The sequence below is a fragment of the Leucopleurus acutus genome, assembly GCF_964270905.1.
Source record: "Leucopleurus acutus genome assembly, chromosome: 15".
Lineage (NCBI taxonomy): Eukaryota > Metazoa > Chordata > Mammalia > Artiodactyla > Delphinidae > Leucopleurus > Leucopleurus acutus.
Window position 1 is genome coordinate 2,543,375 of NC_139157.1, and position 18,258 is coordinate 2,561,632.

At 46.2% G+C, this 18,258-nt stretch overlaps 1 pseudogene across 1 annotated transcript in view; it reads left to right on the forward strand.

Annotated features, from left to right (window-relative positions):
• Positions 1-13,343, forward strand: part of LOC309971982 (methionine adenosyltransferase 2 subunit beta-like) — a 64,507-nt pseudogene extending 51,164 nt beyond the window's left edge. The window contains exons 2-3 of the transcript in view: positions 12,057-13,083; positions 13,294-13,343. The product of the transcript in view is annotated as a methionine adenosyltransferase 2 subunit beta-like (transcript). The remainder of the gene's footprint in view (positions 1-12,056; positions 13,084-13,293) is intronic.
• The last annotated feature ends 4,915 nt before the right edge of the window (positions 13,344-18,258 follow it).

Sequence of the window (18,258 nt, forward strand, 5' to 3'; positions counted from 1 at the left end):
TTCCCTGACAAGGGATCGAACCTGGGCCCACGGCAGTGAAAGCTCCGAGTCCTAACTCCCAGGCTAACCAGGGAATTCCCTATCCTGGTTATTTTAAAGTCCCTATCTTAGGCTTCCGACATCTGGGGCATCGCTAGTTCTGGCTCTGCTGGTTGCTTTATCTGTTGGCAATGATTAGGTTTGGTTTGGTTTGGTTTTGCTTTTTAAAGTATCAACTTTGGATTGACTGCTGAAAACCATGCATAAAGAAACAGGAGAGACCAAAGTAAGTAGTTTTTATGCTCATAACAGATCATTGTATGTGTGGTTCCAGGGGTGAAGAGGTTGTCTATCTAGTCAGGAGTCGGGCTGGGTTTGAGATTTTTGGGTCTTTAATCATTACTTCCAGTGCACTACAGGCTGCCTTCCCTTACAGTGGGTAACGTGCTGGTGGGTTTCTCTCAGTGTCCCTGCTCCATCCCCCCCCTCAGCCATTCCTGGGTCCCTGTGCCAGACCGAAGTTCTGTCTCCTGCCCCTGCCCCTCCTGCAGAAATAGACGGCTACTGTTTATGATTCGTGCTCAGCTCCTGGTGGTAGGAGGAGGGATTTTCTGTTGTCCTGAGCCTTAGGTAAGCCCTATGAATCTGGGCCTTGACATAAGGCAGGGGTCCCCAACCCCGGGGCCACCAACTGGTACCGGTCCGTGGCCTGTTAGGAACCAGGTCGCAGAGCAGGAGGTGAGTGGCGGGTGAGCGAGCAAAGCCTCATCCGTTTTTACGGCCGCTCGCCATTGCTCGCATTACCGCCTGAGCTCCGCCTCCTGTCAGATCAGTGGCATTAGATTCTCATAGGAGCACAACTCGTACTGTGAACTGCGCACGCGAGGGATCTAGGTTGCGTGCTCCTTATGAGAATCTAATGCCTGATGACCTGGGGTGAAGCTGAGACGCTGATGCTAGCGCTGGGGAGCGGCTGCAGATACAGATTATCATTAGCAGCGAGTCTGACTGCACAGAGGCCATCATAAATCAATCGCCTGCAGACTCACATCAAATCTTATCAGTGAGCGGCAAGTGAAAACAAGCTCAGGGCCCCCACTGATTCTGCATTCTGGTGAATTCTATAATTATTTCATTACATATTACAATGTAATAATAATAGAAATAAAGTGCATAATAAACATAATGCGCTTGAATCATCCCCAAAGCACCCCCCACCCCCACTCTGGAAAAACTGTCTTCCACGAAACTGATCCCTGGTGCCAACATGGTTGGGGACCACTGCCATAAGGTTTTCAAAGCATTCCTGCCCCTCCTTCCCATGGAAGCTCCACTCTGCCTGTATTTGTGGTTGGTCTTGGGGGGGAGAAAGTTTTCTGTCCCACCCCCAGCAGCAGCAGATCATTGTCTGTCCTTGGACAAGAGATTTAACAGCTCTTCTCTCAGTAGCTCAAGGCTTTTGCTTCCTGGCAGAAAAGGGTAATGGGAAAAGGACAGAGTTTTACGTCTGTTTCCCAGGAGCCTGAAGTCCTCGTGGGAAACTGTGCCACTGAGTGGACTCTCTGCAGGGTCCTGCCCCCAAGCGCTCCTGTGATCACCTGGAGAGGCTGAAGAAAAGAGCCTGCAAGCAAGTATGAACGTCCCTGTGTCCCAGGCCCCGCTGTTTGAACCTGATCTTCCAGCCCATCTCTGGCCTTTAAGGATCCTTTGCGATCAGCTGCTCTCTTTGCCACGGTTAAGACAGCCAGCTCTCCCTCCTTCCCGTGCCGAGCCTGGGATCCTTCATGCATCCCATCTCTCTTCCTCGGGGCTCTCCCTCTCTTCGGAATTCGGCCCACATGGCTGTCTTGCACCTGAAGCTCTCTGAAGGGCTTAAGAAAGGCTGTGATTTGACAGATGACCTGGAGTCGCCTTGTTGTTAGGATGGGAACAAATCTCTCCTGAGGCTTCCTTCGTCGTAAAAGGAGGTGGACGTCTAACATCCGGCGTTTAATACTAAACACCTGCGTGATTCCAGGCGCTGCAACAAACAAATTCAGCCCCTTCACGGAAGAAGCTCACGTTTTAATGTGTGTCCAACTGCCCGCCTCCTGGGGTCTCGGTAGAATCCAGAAGGGCCCTGAGCAGGCTGAGGAGACGATGCACCAGGGTCAAAGCTTAGTGGGGTTGGGAGGCACCTGGAGTCACCTGGCGAGGGTGACCAGAGGCTGCAACCCAGGACGGGCAGAAGGTGAAACCAGGGGCTAGCTCTCCGGAGCAGGGCCAGATACACGAGAAGCAGCAATGAAAGCTATGAATCAAAGAAAGGAGGTGCGGTCCATATACACAATGGATTACTACTCAGCCATAAAAAAGATTGAAATCCTGCCAGTTGCAGGAACATGGATGGACTTGGAGGGTATTATGCTAAATGAAATAAGTCAGAGAAAGACAAATATTGTATGATATCACTTACATGTGGAATCTAAAAAATACAACGAACGTGTGAATGTAACAAAAAAGAAGCAGACTCACCGATATAGAGAACAAACTAACGGTCACCAGTGGGGAGAGGGAGGGGCGGAGGGGCAAAATAGGGGGAGGGGAGTATGAGGTACAAACTGTTATGTGTAAGATAAGCTACAAGGGTATATTGTACACCATGGGGAATACAGTCAGTATTTTATAACTATAAATGGAGTAAATAACCTTTAAACACTGTGAACCGTTATACTGTACACCTGTAACATATAATATTACAACTACACTTCAGTTAAAGAATTAGATTAATGCATAAGATGAAAGGAACAACACAGAACAAAGACAGCCCACAAGCAGATAGTTAAAGGACTGGCCACGTCCTAAGATGGAAGCCCCTCTTACGCGTGCTGCTTCAGGAGGGTACGCTGTCCTCGGCTGGCTGACTTAGAGCGCTGCAAGTGCTGATATGCGGTCAAGACAGAGCCAGGGTGGCCGGAGAGGACGGGGCCTACGGACCCGTCTAAGCAGCAGAGGCAAGAACATTCCCACGTGGTTGTCCTCCGGTCATCTGTTACGGGCTGAGCTGTGTGTCACCTCTCTGTTCCATGAGGAGCCCCGAGTGTGCTCATTAGAGATCAAAGTGTGGAAGAAAACAGAAGACATGTCTCCTCCTACCAGAAGTTTAAAATTCAGGGCTTGTGAAGCAGGCTTCTTTGATTAGCTGTACAACAGCCCGTTCTTAGATGAGAACCCAGAAAACCATCATTTCTAATTCTGAGAGTCTCGTGCTTCTCAAATTTAAGGAGCACATAAATCCCCTGAAATCTCGTGAACGCACGGACACTGGGACCACAGCCCTGGGGTGGGCCCGAGAGTCTGCATTTCTAACAAGCCCCGGGAGACACAGTGCTGATACAGTGCAGGGACCACTCGCCGGGCAGCAAGTTTCCAGAACACAGACCGGGCGCTGATCTAGGATCCACCGAGCGCTCTTAGAAGGCCTGCAGCCCTCCCAGCTCTCCCACCACTAAATAAACCCTGGGAGGGGCAAGAATGTGTAACTAGAAACTCTGCAAGTTGACTAAAAGGATGTCTCAGCTTGAGGACCTGAAACTGAGGCTTTTGTGAAGGGCCTTGCTGTAGCAACCGGGACTTCCCCAGGTTTCCAGGACAGAGCTAACACCCAGCAAAAGCGCTGATGGAGTTCCATCAAAGCAACTATCAAGCACCCACTCTGAGCCAGGCACTAAGCATTTTTAGGTATGTTGCTGCCCCCCGTGTTCATTATTTACTTACTTTTCCACATTAATACACTCTACAAATGGGACAAAATACAAGCCTATTGTTTGTCAATTTCAGTTTGTCTGCACCGCTCTAATCCTTCCCCTAACCCCTGGAATCGACCCTCCCAGCAGAAGGACGTACCCTTGTCACTCCATTACTCACAATCCCTGGGTGTTTCTGCTGTGTCTTCTTCTACATTAAGTGACATCTCAATCAGTTGGACACAGTTTATGCTAAAGCCAACCAGACATCTGCTGCTATCGGTGAGATCTTCTAAAATTACCACTTACTTGAAGATGTGTACACTGGGCACACATCTGAAGAAAGACCAGTTCCCAACGTGACACAGAACTCGTGGGGTCTTATTTAATAACAGATCTGTTGGCATGAAAGTTGTCACCAAAAAAAAAGTTCCTGCTGACACTTGAAGTGGGAATATGGTCCGTATGAACCCGCTGTCTTTTCCTTAGAGGTTTTGCTATCAGTCTCTCAGTGGCAAAAATTATTGAACACTTAATTTCTATTAGGAGCAATGATATTCAGCTTTTCACTTTAGATAAAATCACAGTTCCAGGCTCCAAGTCTCTAGGTCCCAAATCCATCTTTATCCGATCATTAGTTCCTCGAAAAAGCTATTCCTAAAATTCACTGTAAATTCAACCGTGAAATGGTGGGTCTTGTTTGGAATTTTCCTCTGGGAATCAGAGGACCACGTACCCTGCCATCCCCCAGTGCAGCGCTGCCAGAAATACAGAGTCCTTTCACGGGCGAGGTGGAATTGGTGTGCTCAAATGCCCTGCTTCTGTATACATGTCCGTACACATGCACAGGGCAGATTCCAGCTCCCCACCTAGTCGGTTTCCTTCCTGAACGAGACTGGAGGAGATCCCTCGCACTTTCAGGCAAGCCCCTTAAGTGCTGGCGTCCAAGTAGCCACGTCCTCTCTCCTCTCGTGGTGCTCCAAACGGGGGAGCCCTGTCGGCTTGCCTCCCCAAGTGATGGCAGTGTGGGCCAGGCCCGGGAGGGACACGGATCTGGGCGAGACATGAGGCTGCCACCGTAGCAGAATCTAGCCTACCCTGAGTGACCTGGTTGGTTTATCATAAGTGACAAGTTTGGAAAACTCAAAAGGTAAACAAAGATCTCCCTAAAGAGAAATGATCTAAAATTTTCTTAACTTCTTAGAACACTTCTTCAAGAGGCGTACTTCAGTGGCTCTAAAGCAGGGTTATTTTAGTCCTTTCTTGCCCTTTGAAGAGAGTGGGCTCCACCTCCTAGAGGGTATTAGAAAAGCTGCACTCAATTCTGGGTGCCATGCCTGGGTCCCTACCTCTGCACCCAGCAGTGTGCTAATAAGCACTTTGCATGGGTAATCTGCTGTTTCCTCCACACACCTATGAGGAGGAAACATTACAACTGAGAGCAGAGAGGAAACGTGCCCACAGTCACATGGCCAGGAAGTAATGAAACCAGGATCGGACCCCAGGACTCCGTTATGTTCTTAGTAAATGGAGTACTTACAACATACTGACTTATCTCTACACCCACACCCTACGTACAGAAGACATACCATCTGGAGATGCTGACTTTATACTGGTGGCCCCACAGATCTTTGTTAAAATCCACACATATTGCTTAGGAATAATAAGTCTTCGAAAACAGAGCTGAGGGGGAAGACGATGAATTGAGAACCCACTGTGTGCTGGGTGCTGCTTCCTTGCTTAGTATTCACAACCTTTATGCCAATGAGGTGCTGTCTCCATTTTACAGATGTACAAACTGAGGCTTGGAGGGAGATTAAATAACTTGGCCCTAATACATGTACTGCATATCAGAATTAGATTTCAGTCCAAAATCTGTCCTTTATGTGTCCCATGCTCTCCCCACACGTGATGGTACAAGGTGTTTCAGACGTGGATTACAAGAAAGCCAAGTTTTTCTGGAGGTTGCTAGAAAGATCCGGTGCCTGGCCAGCTGCATCATGAGGAATAAGGCCACGGGACACACCAGGGAGGAGAAACGCTGTAAAGGGAGACGAAGAAAGCTCGTCTGCTTCGTCTTTCCATCCCACGGCCAGGCCCAGGCCAGAGCAGAGCTGCTTTGCCTCCCTCTCCGATCTGACTGAAATCAGAGCACTTTTAAGGGGAGTACTCAAATCGGGTACTCTTAAGGAGAAATCAGAAATTTAACTGGTTTTTTTATAAACTGATGAAGTTTTATTTTGGACAGAAAAAGGCAATTTAACTGATGGCCAGTTTTCCCACTAATTCTATTCTCCCCTTCTTTCTGGACACAAGGCACTCAGCTGGGGAACAAACTGTCAAAAACTGGAGAACCAAACCTGATTTCTATCATGGTTACTTTTAACTACAAATCAAGTAATGTTAACTAAACTAAACTAACTAAACTAACTAAAACTAAACTTAAAATATGTAAAACAGCTTATTAATATTTTTATACTTTTTGCATGATGAAGTATATTGGGTTATATAAATATGTTTTTGCATGTTGGTTCTGTTGTGTTTGAGAAAATCTATTATTAAAATTAGTTTTACCTAAAAAAAAAAAAAGCAGCATTATTATAGTAGCTACTTTGACGTCTTAGTCTGAACATTAAGATGATTAATTAATGGATTTGCATTTTAAACATTTTCTATGTTAAAGTTTCCAAATCTTTTATTTAAAGGTAAAACTTAATTAACGAGAGCACTCCACCTATGAGTCATCTTACTAAGCAGGGCTTTACCGCATACAAGTATGGTGAATAAAGGCTGATGGACAAGGATACCTACAGTACGGTTGCTATTATATAACAGAACACGCACTTAGCATATAAATTATTTCTAAAACCACAGAGGCCAAACCACAGTGGAAAATTCAGCTACTCTGGAGAGAAATAGCAAGATTATCTTCTGTAAAGTTTCCTATTCAGGTATGCATTCTAAGGTGGCCTATATTTCTAATGCTTCTTAAAGCCCACACGACGAGTTAGTCTCTATGAAAAAAATGTGTATTTTTGGAGAGTTTGCCTCTCTGGCCCTGTATTCAATCTCACAGGCAGGCTTTAAATATTGCGAGATATTTAAAATATTTCACAGTACTACAGATCTCACTCCTTTTTCAACATGCAGAGATAGACCTCAGAGAATCCTGGAGTTTTTTATCAACTCGTTTTTTGAGAATTACTTAAGGAGTAGACATCACCTATGAAAATAGCCTGATATATATATATATACCTCCCTCCCTGCCTTTCGGATTCTAGCAACCTCAGAACTGGACAAGGGAAAATCTGCTGGATTTTATATCTTGAAGCAAGTAATTTAGTAGATGATTCTGTCCACACCGCAGCAGTTGAGAATATTTCTTCCCAGGAAGTTTCTGCGGCTAATTGATCCCGAAAAGTCAATCACTGATAGAAGTGATAAGACAACTGTGTATGGTGGGTCATTACTGTATCAGCTGATGGCCCAGTCTCTTAAGAGGAAGACAAAGACAGCTTCACATTCCTTCCCTGCAGGAACCATCGATCTCCCCACCCCCCCACGTGGTCACTCTCCTTCCTGGGGTCCAGCCCTTGCGCTTTCCTGCCCCCTCCTCCCGACCCATTTCTCTTTTTCACTTTCTCCCTTGTCTGTCTCCTGTGCTCTCCCTCTCCATCCTTACTTGACCATAATGAATCAACCACTATTTATTTCTTTGTTCTTATAAAGTTGGCCATTTTATAGACTTACAGTGTTATAAACTTAAGAGAGTGTTTAAACACTCTATGGCCAAGTTTTTAGAGTCTTCTGTTTTCTCAGTAAAAAATTTTAAAGGTTCTCTGCTCTTTCTTAGGAGACCCATTGCCAAACATCTGCATAAGCCCATGGTAATTATTCTTTTCTTTTTCAAAGAAATGGAAATAGCTGCAGATCAACTGCACCTCCTTCTCTAGTGCTGAGACTTCAGGACGCATACTGGGTAAACGACCTAGTTTGACTCGCTCCTACTACTAGGCATATCACAGCAGATGATGTTATTTAATACCTAAACATGACACAGAACAACATGCCACAGTTTTAGGTGGGTGGGTTTTTTGGGAGGAGGGCTGCTTTTAAGACCTTAATTTTAGTAATTACCCTCAGTAGCTGTGAGCAAGACTCACTGGACAACAGCATGCACACCGTGTTTTCTTAGGATATGCTGGCTGCCCGCGCAGAAGTCCCATCTGCTTTCTTTACAAAACGTTGCTTTCTTCTGCCCGGCGGTTACACCTTCTGGGCAGCATGCTGACGCAGCAACTGAGGCACGCAGCCCAGCAGCTTCCCCCAGGGCAGCTGTTAAAGGGAAACTCTTCTTTGCAAATATTAGAACTTGATTATATGTCATGGGCAGATACGTGGCTTTCCATTCCCCCCTCCTCAGCCCCTGAGGCACCCTGAGAGGCCTGGGCTCCTACAGCCCTGTGTGAAAACACGGAACCAAGGGTCCAGCACCCTCAGCTGACTCGTGAGAGGCAAAGTCCACAGAAGGGGCCGAGCTGAGAGGTCCAGAACCCAGTTAGTTTGACTACAGCCCAGGATTCCTTCTTTCAAACAGACCAATTTCCAATGAGCGTTCGTTCCTCATTGTGTTTGCTTGCTAATTCCACCTAAAGTACATATCCTACTGGGCAAAAATCGACCAGTTCTTTTTCCTGTTTGGTTTCCAGTTCTTTTTCTCTAATTATTAGAGAAATGCAAATCAAAACTACAATGAGGTGTCACATCACACCCGTTAGAATGGCCATCATCAGAAAATCTACAAACAGCAAATGCTGGAGAGGGTGTGGAGAAAAGGGAACCCTCTTGCACTGCTGGTGGGAATGTGAATTGGTACAGCCACTATGGAGTTTCCTTAAAAAACTACAAATAGAACTACCATATGACCCAGCAATCCCACTACTGGGCATATACCCTGAGAAAACCATAATTCAAAAAGAGTCATGTACCAAAATGTTCATTGCAGCTCTATTTACAATAGCCAGGACATGGAAGCCACCTAAATGCCCATCGACAGACGAATGGATAAAGAAGATGTGGCACATATATACAACGGAATATTACTCAGCCATAAAAAGGAACGAAATTGGGTCATTGTAGAGACGTGGATGGATCTAGAGACTGTCATACAGAGTGAAGTTAAGTCAGAAAGAGAAAAACAAATATCGTATATTAACACATGTATGTGGAACCTAGAAAAATGGTACAGATGAACTGGTCTGCAGGGCAGAAATAGAGACACAGATGTAGAAAACAAACGTATGGACACCAAGAGGGGAAGGTGGCGGGGGGTGGTGGTGATGGGATGAATTGGGAGATTGGGATTGACATGTATACACTCATATGTATAAAATGGATAACTAATGAGAACCGGCTGTATAAAAAATAAATAAAATGCAAAACTTCAAAAATAAAATAAAATCATATCCACCTTCATCACACACACACAAAAAAATGAGTGTTGGTGAGCATGTGGGGAAGCTGGAAGCTTCACAGACTTCTGGCAGGGATGTAAAATGATGCAGCTGCTGGGGAATGCAGTTCAGCAGTTCCTCGAAATACTAAACGTGGGGTTATCATATGGCTCAGAAATTCCACTTCTAGGTATGTACTCAAGAGAAAACGTTCTCCCAGAAACTTGTATGTGAATATTGTGCGAATATTCTTAGTAGGATTATTCATAACAGCAAAAAGTGGAGACAACTCAAATGTCCATCCGCTTACGAACTGACATATCAAATATGGCATATCCATACAGAGTATTATTCGGCAATGAAAAGAAATAAAGTAGTGATAGATGCCGCGACATGGATGAACCCTGAAAACATTATGCTAAGTGAAAGCAGGCAGTCACGAAGGAACACATATTATAACATATTGTATAATTCTATTTATAAAAGAGGCAACTCTCGAGAGTCAGGAAGTGGTTGTCTTGGGGGAAGGTCGGAGGGGTGGGGAAAAGGGAGAATGACTGCCAATGGGTATGCGGTTCTTTTTGGTGGTGATGAAAATATTTTAAAACTGACTGTGGTGACGGTGGCACAACTCTGTGAATAGACTAAAAACTGTTGAACTGTACACTTGACATGGGTGAACTGCATGGTGTGTACATATCTCAATAAAGCTGTTTAAATTACTGGAAAGCGAGAGGAGCTGCATTACGGCATGTTCCGGCCTGCAATGCACACCCTGACCATTTTCTGGCCCCGAAGTTTGTCTCAGCTATTCCAGCTTGTTCTTTGGTGAGTTACAACCAGCAACGGGGTGTGGGACTGTAGGCTGCAGAGAAAGTATTTCTATATTTCTGCATGGTTAGGGCTTACGGAACAAATTTTACTGGGACCTTGGACAAAGGGCAGGTCTTTATTGAATAGAGATTCACCTTTCTCATGATGTGTGCTTACATTTCAAAAGGGTTTGAGACCCTGGAGCCATGGAGATATTCCAGCAATCTCCCCTCCTGGAGACATTTAATTACATTCCAAAGAGTAAGAACCCAGGAGCCTTCTCCATTTCTTCCTGAGGAGGATTTACTTATACTGGGAGAATCAAGTTGCTTTCCCTCTCTCAGGAGGAGAGAGGAACAATGTGCATATAAGCCTGCAGATTCTTATTTCAGGGTTTCTCACCTACAGTACAGACCCCCGAAAGGGGTAAGGTGACAGCAATCTGGCCCTCACCACCTCACCACAGAAAGGGAAACACTAGAGCAAAGGAAACAAATCTGGTTATCGCTCTTAGGGATAATCAGTCCCCACCCAGGAAACCCCAGCTCGACTTTCAGGACAACACAAAGAAACATGGGCGTGGAAAAATTACCAAGGTATGTCCACTCCGGCCCTCGCCACCATCAGAATCAGGTCTAGGCCACTGTACAGATTTCGACCAAAACTTCAATGCAAATCAGTACCCGATGTGTCTGCAGCGAGCAGCCCCACTCCTCAGACTCCACAACTCGCTCTCTGAGCTACGTCCTGGTTCTGCTGGTTCTGCTGGTTCTGCTGCTCATCTTGTCAGAAAATGCTGAGGTCCCGCCCCTACAACTTACACAGTCTTACCTGTAAAAGAGGAATAAGTAATTCCCCCTGAGCTGTTGGGAGCATCTGTCACTGACCTAAAGGGACGGCGGTGACTGAAACAAAGTTCCTGCCTGGTGAACGCCCATCCTCCTGGGAGAGCGCTCCACCAACTGAAAAGGTAGTCTTCAGCTGTTTCTGCCTGTTACTATGAATGGCGGTTATCAGTAACAGTTGCCAATGCAAATCATTTGTTTTAAGAGGCAAGGTAAAAACAAATGAGAACACATCTATCATTCCTTACATTTCTCTGGTATGTACTAAACAGTCTTGCTGGCTGAGAAACTTTCAGGGAGGGGTCTTCATAAACGTCAACTTTAATACAGTCTGATTTCTGATGAAGGAGTAAAGGCAGTTCGGTGGAGAAGGGATAGTTTTTTCTCCACTGGTGCTCGAACAACTGAGCACCCAAGGTGTATAGGGTTGGCCAAGAAGTTGGTTCGGGTTTTTCCATATGACGTTACGGAAAAAATAAAATTAAAAAATAAAAATCCTGCTGCGGTACCACCAGGCTGTTTCTTTACCCATCTTCCTAGGCTCCTGGCTGGTTTGACGCCTGATTCTCCATCCTGTATCTTTCCAAGAAACTGCATTTCTGTCTAAGTTAGGGATAGACTGAGACTATTGTCTGCAACCAGGAAGCTTGCCATTGAACCAGAGGGCACAAAACAAGCAGCTGATGGCAGCAGACTGCCGAGTGCCTCTGTGACGCTGAAACCCCTGGAGCAGGCGTGATGCCCGGGAGACGACCAGATGCGTCCCTCTGGACGGGTAGCCAGCAGGCCGCATGCCCGCTGCGTGAAGGCTTGTGAGAAAGGGGGGGAGACGGGTGCCAACGGCGCTGCGGACTCTCCCACCAAACGTTCTCAGGATTCGAGTTTCATGAAGAAACTTTCAATATTTCTCATTTGATCTACAGAATCTGCTCAAATTTCAGACGCCTACATATTTTCAATGACCAACGCTCCTTGATAACAGACTTAAACTGTTTTTCCGTCTCCACTGTTTTCTGTTGGCTAGACTCCTAGCCTACTGACTAGGGCAGGGCCTCGCTTAGCAGCCTGTAACATCTGGGATTACCTTCTGCTACAGGAGGGATACGAAATGACCTCTACAAAGCTAGCTATAAACATACATACTCTGAAGAGACACAAACTATAAATTTTAAAATTTTAAAAAAGTAAAATATTTACTTTTAAATTTTAAAAGTCTGACAGATCGGCCGGCCCAGACCTAGGGGAGGAGGGCCGAGGGCGCTGGAGTGAAAACAAGTCTGCGGAGACGCCAACACGTTGCGCACGGCGGGCGGGAGACGGAGCTCTGTATCCACCTTGTCCCCGTGAACTGCCCTCTGGTGGAGGAGGAAGTTAGCAGTCCCAACTGGCGGGTTCCGATTACTGGCGCCACCAGACTTCTTGGCAGAGCTGTGTACTAAGAATTTCAGCAGAATAATCGGCATGCCGTCGGCTGTGGTTTTAGAAGAGCAATACCAAAATCTGAGCAGCTTAATCTCTTGGAGTCTGAAGCAGTTCATCACATCACTTATGACTTTCAGCCCCGTGTCCTAGTACATTGTGCAGCAGAGAGAGGCCAGATGTTGTCGGAAATCAGCCGGATGCTGCTTCGCAACCTGACGTCGACGCTTCCGGGAACTCGGTGAAGAACGCAGCTGCAGTCGGAGCATTTCTAACCTACATTAGCTCCGATGATGTTTTTGCTGGAACAAGCCCACCTTAGAGAGAGGAAGACGTACCAAGTCCCCTAAATCTTTATGGCAGAACAAAACTAGAAAGAGAAAGGGCCATCCTGGAGAACAATTTAGGAGGTGCTGTTTTGAGAATTCCTGTCCTGTATGGAGAAGTCGAAAAGCTTGAGGAAAGTGCTGTGACCGTTATGTTTGATAAAGTGCAGTTCAGCAACAAGTCTGCAAACGGCGACCACCGGCAGCAGCGGTTCCCCACACACGTCAAAGATGTGGCACTGTGTGCGTCCGTTATCACAGACGAGGATGCTGGATCCATCAGTTAAGGGAACCTTTCACTGGTCTGGCAATGAACAGATGACTAAGTATGAAACGGCACGTGCAACTGCACACGCCTTCAAGCTCCCCAGCAGCCACTTGAGACTGATAACTGACAGTCCTGTCTGAGGAGCACAACGTCTGAGAAACGCTCAGCTTGACTCCTCCAAATTGGAGACCTTAGGCATGGGCCAGTGAACACCATTTCGAATTGGAATCAAAGAATCACTCTGGGGCTTCCCTGGTGGCGCAGTGGTTGGGAGTCCGCCTGCCGATGCAGGGGACACGGGTTCGTGCCCCGGTCCGGGAGGATCCAACATGCCGCGGAGCGGCTGGGCCCGTGAGCCATGGCCGCTGAGCCTGCGCGTCCAGAGCCTGTGCTCCGCGGCGGGAGAGGCCGCAGCGGTGAGAGGCCCGCGTACCACAAAAAAAAAAAAAAAAAAAAAAAAATCACTCTGGCCTTTCCTCATTGACAAGAGATGGAGACAAACGGTCTTTCATTAGCATTATGTGTGTTGTTGTTTAAATGAGATGTGGCACTTTTTAAAGAAAAAAGGAAGCCGTTCTGTACCAGTGCTCTTAATTGTGACTCATGATCCTTCAGGTGAAAGATGCTCTTGCACTGGTGAAACTAAGGAAACCAAGGACAATAATGCCTTGTTTGAAGTCATGAGTTTTCTGTTTATCATTCTGTTCTGGCTTAACTTGCTGTTTGAATATAGTAAATTATGATTCTCAAATATTTGAGAGCCAGGATGAAACACGTCTGCTGTAGACTTTTTTTTCTGGATGAAATGCATTGTTCATTCCTATAAATAACCTCTACATTTTCAGGACTTTTGCATCTGTTGGTCCTTTTATGTTTTAAAGTGTGTTAAATAGTATAAAACTTATTGGTGTTCATTATTTGCTTTGCTTGAGCTCAGATCAAAATGTCTGAAGAAACTTTATTTTTGCAATTCAAGTGTAGTTTTTACGCTTGAGATGTTTCAACTTGTCATGTATATTGGAACTCCTGCAGCTTGATGCTTCCTGCTTTTGCAGCGGTGAGTGGTGAGCCTTTGAGAGAACGTGTATGTCTTTTTTTAATATATATGAAACTGTCCTTTTCACTCCATGTCACCAAGTGGTATTTCATATGTGTGGTTATACTAATAGTAAGGAGCCTTGTAAGTCTTTTGACCATTCATGAATAATAATAAATAGGTACTGCTGGCATGGTAAAAATATAAAAAATAAAAATAAATAAATCTGACAAATACCACAAACATCGCAAAATACAGGAAAACACTAATATTTTCATTAACTGCTGTATTTTTGTGACACATTTTTCCTACATTGCTCTAACGGCACACTTTCTGACATCACCTCTTCATATCAGAATGACTTTTAAAAACATCTTCCTATGGAGATAAAAAAATAACTTTACTCTAGAATGACTGATCAAAATGGTTTTTCAATTACTGACATATTTTAAGAGTTTCATCGATGGACGAATTCAATTACAATTCATTTTGGAAATGTCATGCATGTAAGTTTTAGAACTGTCAAATTTTGGAAAGCTTTTTCGAGTTCTTTTTTCACATGGGTTTGGAATTTATAGCGTTTCAATTTTTTTTCAGTGACTAGTAACATTTTAGTAACATACATGCTCTCTTTTAAGTATGTCCATTCACCAGTTTTTATTAACGTTCTTGTCATACAGCATATCACAGTGTTAATATGGTCTGCATCAATATATTGTGTCAAATCAGTAGTAAATCTAAATGTTTTTACAGTGTATTTATATGATGCACTCCTCTTCATTCATTGGGTTATCGAATAATACAAGAGCCTAGTGATTATTTCTATTCAAAATCTAACTCATGAATTACTACGTTTGGTACGATCTGAGAAAGTATCCTGTTACAATTAGCTTTTAACGTCGGGATAACTTCTGACGTTCCATCATCTTCATCACACAGACCCCCAGCAGCAAGACTGAACAAAGATGCTCAGCCTGTAAGTTCAAGCTTGAACCTCACCCTTAACAGCTCAGCCTGTAGTGCACTAAGAAATTACTTTTTAATCCCATAATTCTCTTGTGAAAGGAACTACAACACATTTTGGGGTGTTAAAATCATAGTTGATATAAATTTTTATGGCATACTGTGACTTTTCAAACAGTCTGGGTGTTTTTCATTCCGTTACCACACCAGGTCTCCTTTAAGTGGTGTGCAGTCACAGCTAGAAACCCCCATTGGGACACCACTGACAGGGACACAAGGAAAACCCAGACCGTGACACGTTACACTGCGGGTAGCTCGAGGTGGGGGGAAGAAGGCTTGGTGGGAAGTGGCATCTGAATCAGGCCTCGGGAGAGGAACAGAAATTCATCTGCCATTACCCAAGGCACTCTCTCTTCTCCTTGCCCTCCACATCCAAGTTAAACTACGTCCCGTGAATCTTACCTTCTTAGTAAAAAAAAAAACATTAATATTTACTGAGTATTATTTGCCAAGAACACTGCTCAACACTCTGCATACGTTACTTATGTCACACAACAACCGCCCCGTTCAGTCAGGCAGTATTCACTCCCCCTTGTACTGAGCAAACTGAGAACATTGATAATAAATAACTTGCCCGACAGCACTCAGCCAGGAAGTTAGGTGTCCAGGATCCTGATCTGTGCAGTGGTTGCAACATGTACACCCAATCCCTCTGCTACTCAACCCCCCGCACCTCTGCTGCCCCACACTTCCTTGCTGGTGACACCCTTCCTCCTCAGAAGGGCCCTTGGCTCATTCCCCGTGAGTCCGGCAACCCTGGGCAGAACCCATCAGCCCACCAGTTTCCAGGGAACCAAAGTCCAAAGATCATCTCGGACATCATCTTTCTGGTGGTCCTGCTGTAACCTTCTCACAGGGCCCGTGAGCAGCACGCGGTGGCACAGATGTGGTATTTCCCAAGTCCCCGTCGCCGACTGTGCACAGAGCGTGCGCGCACCGGCACAGCACCTGGCACCCAGCACCTTAAACGTTTGTAAACATCGGCTGGAATTCTGGTATGCTTCCCCCACAACGGGATGTGCAGGGAGTCAAAGGGACAGATGACAAGTACCTGGCACACTGAGGAGACAAAACACTTGCTTCCTCTAACCTGGGCCTTGAAAGAGGAGAAAGGGTAAGCGTAGCCCAGGTGTGTGCAATGGGGAAGAGGGGTCAGGGAAGGTGGCACCCCAGCCAAACAGCCAACGCACCTGGGGCTGCAGGAGCGCCTGCCATCGAGACCCAACACCAGACTAAGGATGGTGGGCGCAGCACAGCATTCTGTATACCAAAATTTCAACTAAGGTCAGATAAAAAATCACACATCACATGGACTGAGACAGAAAGGGGAGAGAAATGCTAAATGCCTGAAGTAAAAATGCTAAATGCCTGAAGTAAAAATGCCTGAAGTAAAAAGGGAACTCATTCATCAAAAATTTCCATTTCGGAAGAGCTACCATTCAGTTTTACAAACTATAAATGATTTAAAAGAGAGTTTAAGGTCCATATCCAATAGTCTAGTGATTTATAAAACATGCCCAAATTGGCTTTTAGCAACTAGAAGCGTTTGAAAATTAAACATTTACGGGAAAAATAATTTCATTATCAAACCGGAAGATTTCATATATTGCCAAAACAACAAACTCAGGTGAAAATATCCGAAATGACCCCTGTATATAAGGCATGGCCCAGACACCTCTATCCTGCTGCTCCCCTGTCCCTATTCCTCTCCATCCACCCTGAGATGCAGGCCCGGGAACCCCCTGCCCTCTCTTCTCCTTCCTGGTTCCGGGGAAGCAGGCCCGACTTTACCCAGAGTTACCATCCTGCAGAGGCAAAGCCCTGGTAAAGGCCCAGTGTGCTCCAGAAGGTGGGGAGGGGTCCACAGGTCCCCTCCCACTGCCGGTAGCAGCACAGACTGCCCCGCAGAGACGTGACGTGAGCCTGATGCCACGTGAGAGGCCAGACCCATCTTACCTTGCTTTGCGATCCATTTCCGACAAGGCAGGAAGGTTGCTTTTTTTTTTTTTCCATCAGGGTAGAAATTCTATGCTCAAAATTCATTTTCCCTCCTAACTCTGTAGTTATTGCTCTATTACTTGTAGCATCCGGTCAGGCAATTTCATTCTCATTCCTTTAAAATGATCACTAAGCAGGATCCACCCAGCTGTGGGCCTGGCTTTCACTCATCCAGACACTCAGGTGTCTCTGAACCTGTGCACGTTTCTGCCAATGTTTCCTGCCTCAGTCCTTAGTCAATCCTCTGTCCACATCTCCTGACCATTCTGTTTCCACCTTGGTCTTTTGGCTACACGTGCAGGGAGTTCTTTACCTTTGAGGTTACTAATTTTTTTTTTTTTTTTTTGCATTATCCCATCGTTCAATCCGTCCACCGAATGACTTGGCGCAACAATTTTTTAATCAAAAATCATTCTGGGGGCTTCCCTGGTAGCACAGTGGTTAAGAATCCGCCTGCCAATGCAGGCAGGGGACACAAGTTCGAGCCCTGGTCCGGGAAGATCCCACATGCCGTGGAGCAACTAAGCCCGTGTGCCACAACTACTGAGCCTGCGCTCTAGAACCCGCGAGGCACGACTACTGAGCCTGCGTGCTGCAACTACTGAAGCCCACACGCCTAGAGCCCGTGCTCCGCAACAAGGGAAGCCACTGCAATGAGAAGCCCGCGCACCACAGCAAAGAGTAGCCCCCACTCACAACTAGAGGAAGCCCGTGCGCAGCAACGAAGACCCAACGCGGCCAAAGATAATCAATTTTAAAAGATCATTTTGATTGCACCTTTTTCATAGCGGCCTTTTGTAGGTACAAACGTTCTCAAATCTCAAGTAGTTCAATTAAGTTTTTACTTTAAAATTACTTTGTTCTCTGAATCGTTTCCCCCAAGAAAAGCCATTCTGCTGGTTCATCTCAGCCTTTGTCACATGCTGTTCACTTTCCTCCTCCGTCCAGGGTGGATGACCCAGGAAAGTGGCTGCCCTCATTTCCTCTGCACTTGTTTCCACCAAATACGCCCCTTTGTACAATGGGGGCTGGCAGTGTAGACCGTGTCAGGAGGGCGGGGTGGGTTAGTGTGCAAGGGCAGAGACCAGGTGGGGTCCCAGGCAGCCCGAGGCCGAGTCCAGGAGGGTCTGCACCTGGGCCGTGGGGCGTGCTCTTCCCCAGGTGAGCGCTGCCCTCCAGCACATCCAACGGGGCTGTCAGTGCACAACCTCGAACCCCGCTGCTGCCCTGTGCGCCAGTGTCCACACTGAGCCGCAGACAGGAGGCCTGCCCACGTCCAGTCAGGAGCAACGCTCCGACCAGCCTGGGGGGGGGCGGGGCAGCCAGGCCCGCTGTCCCTGAGCCACTCCTCAGACTTGGAGCGGGGGCCTCCC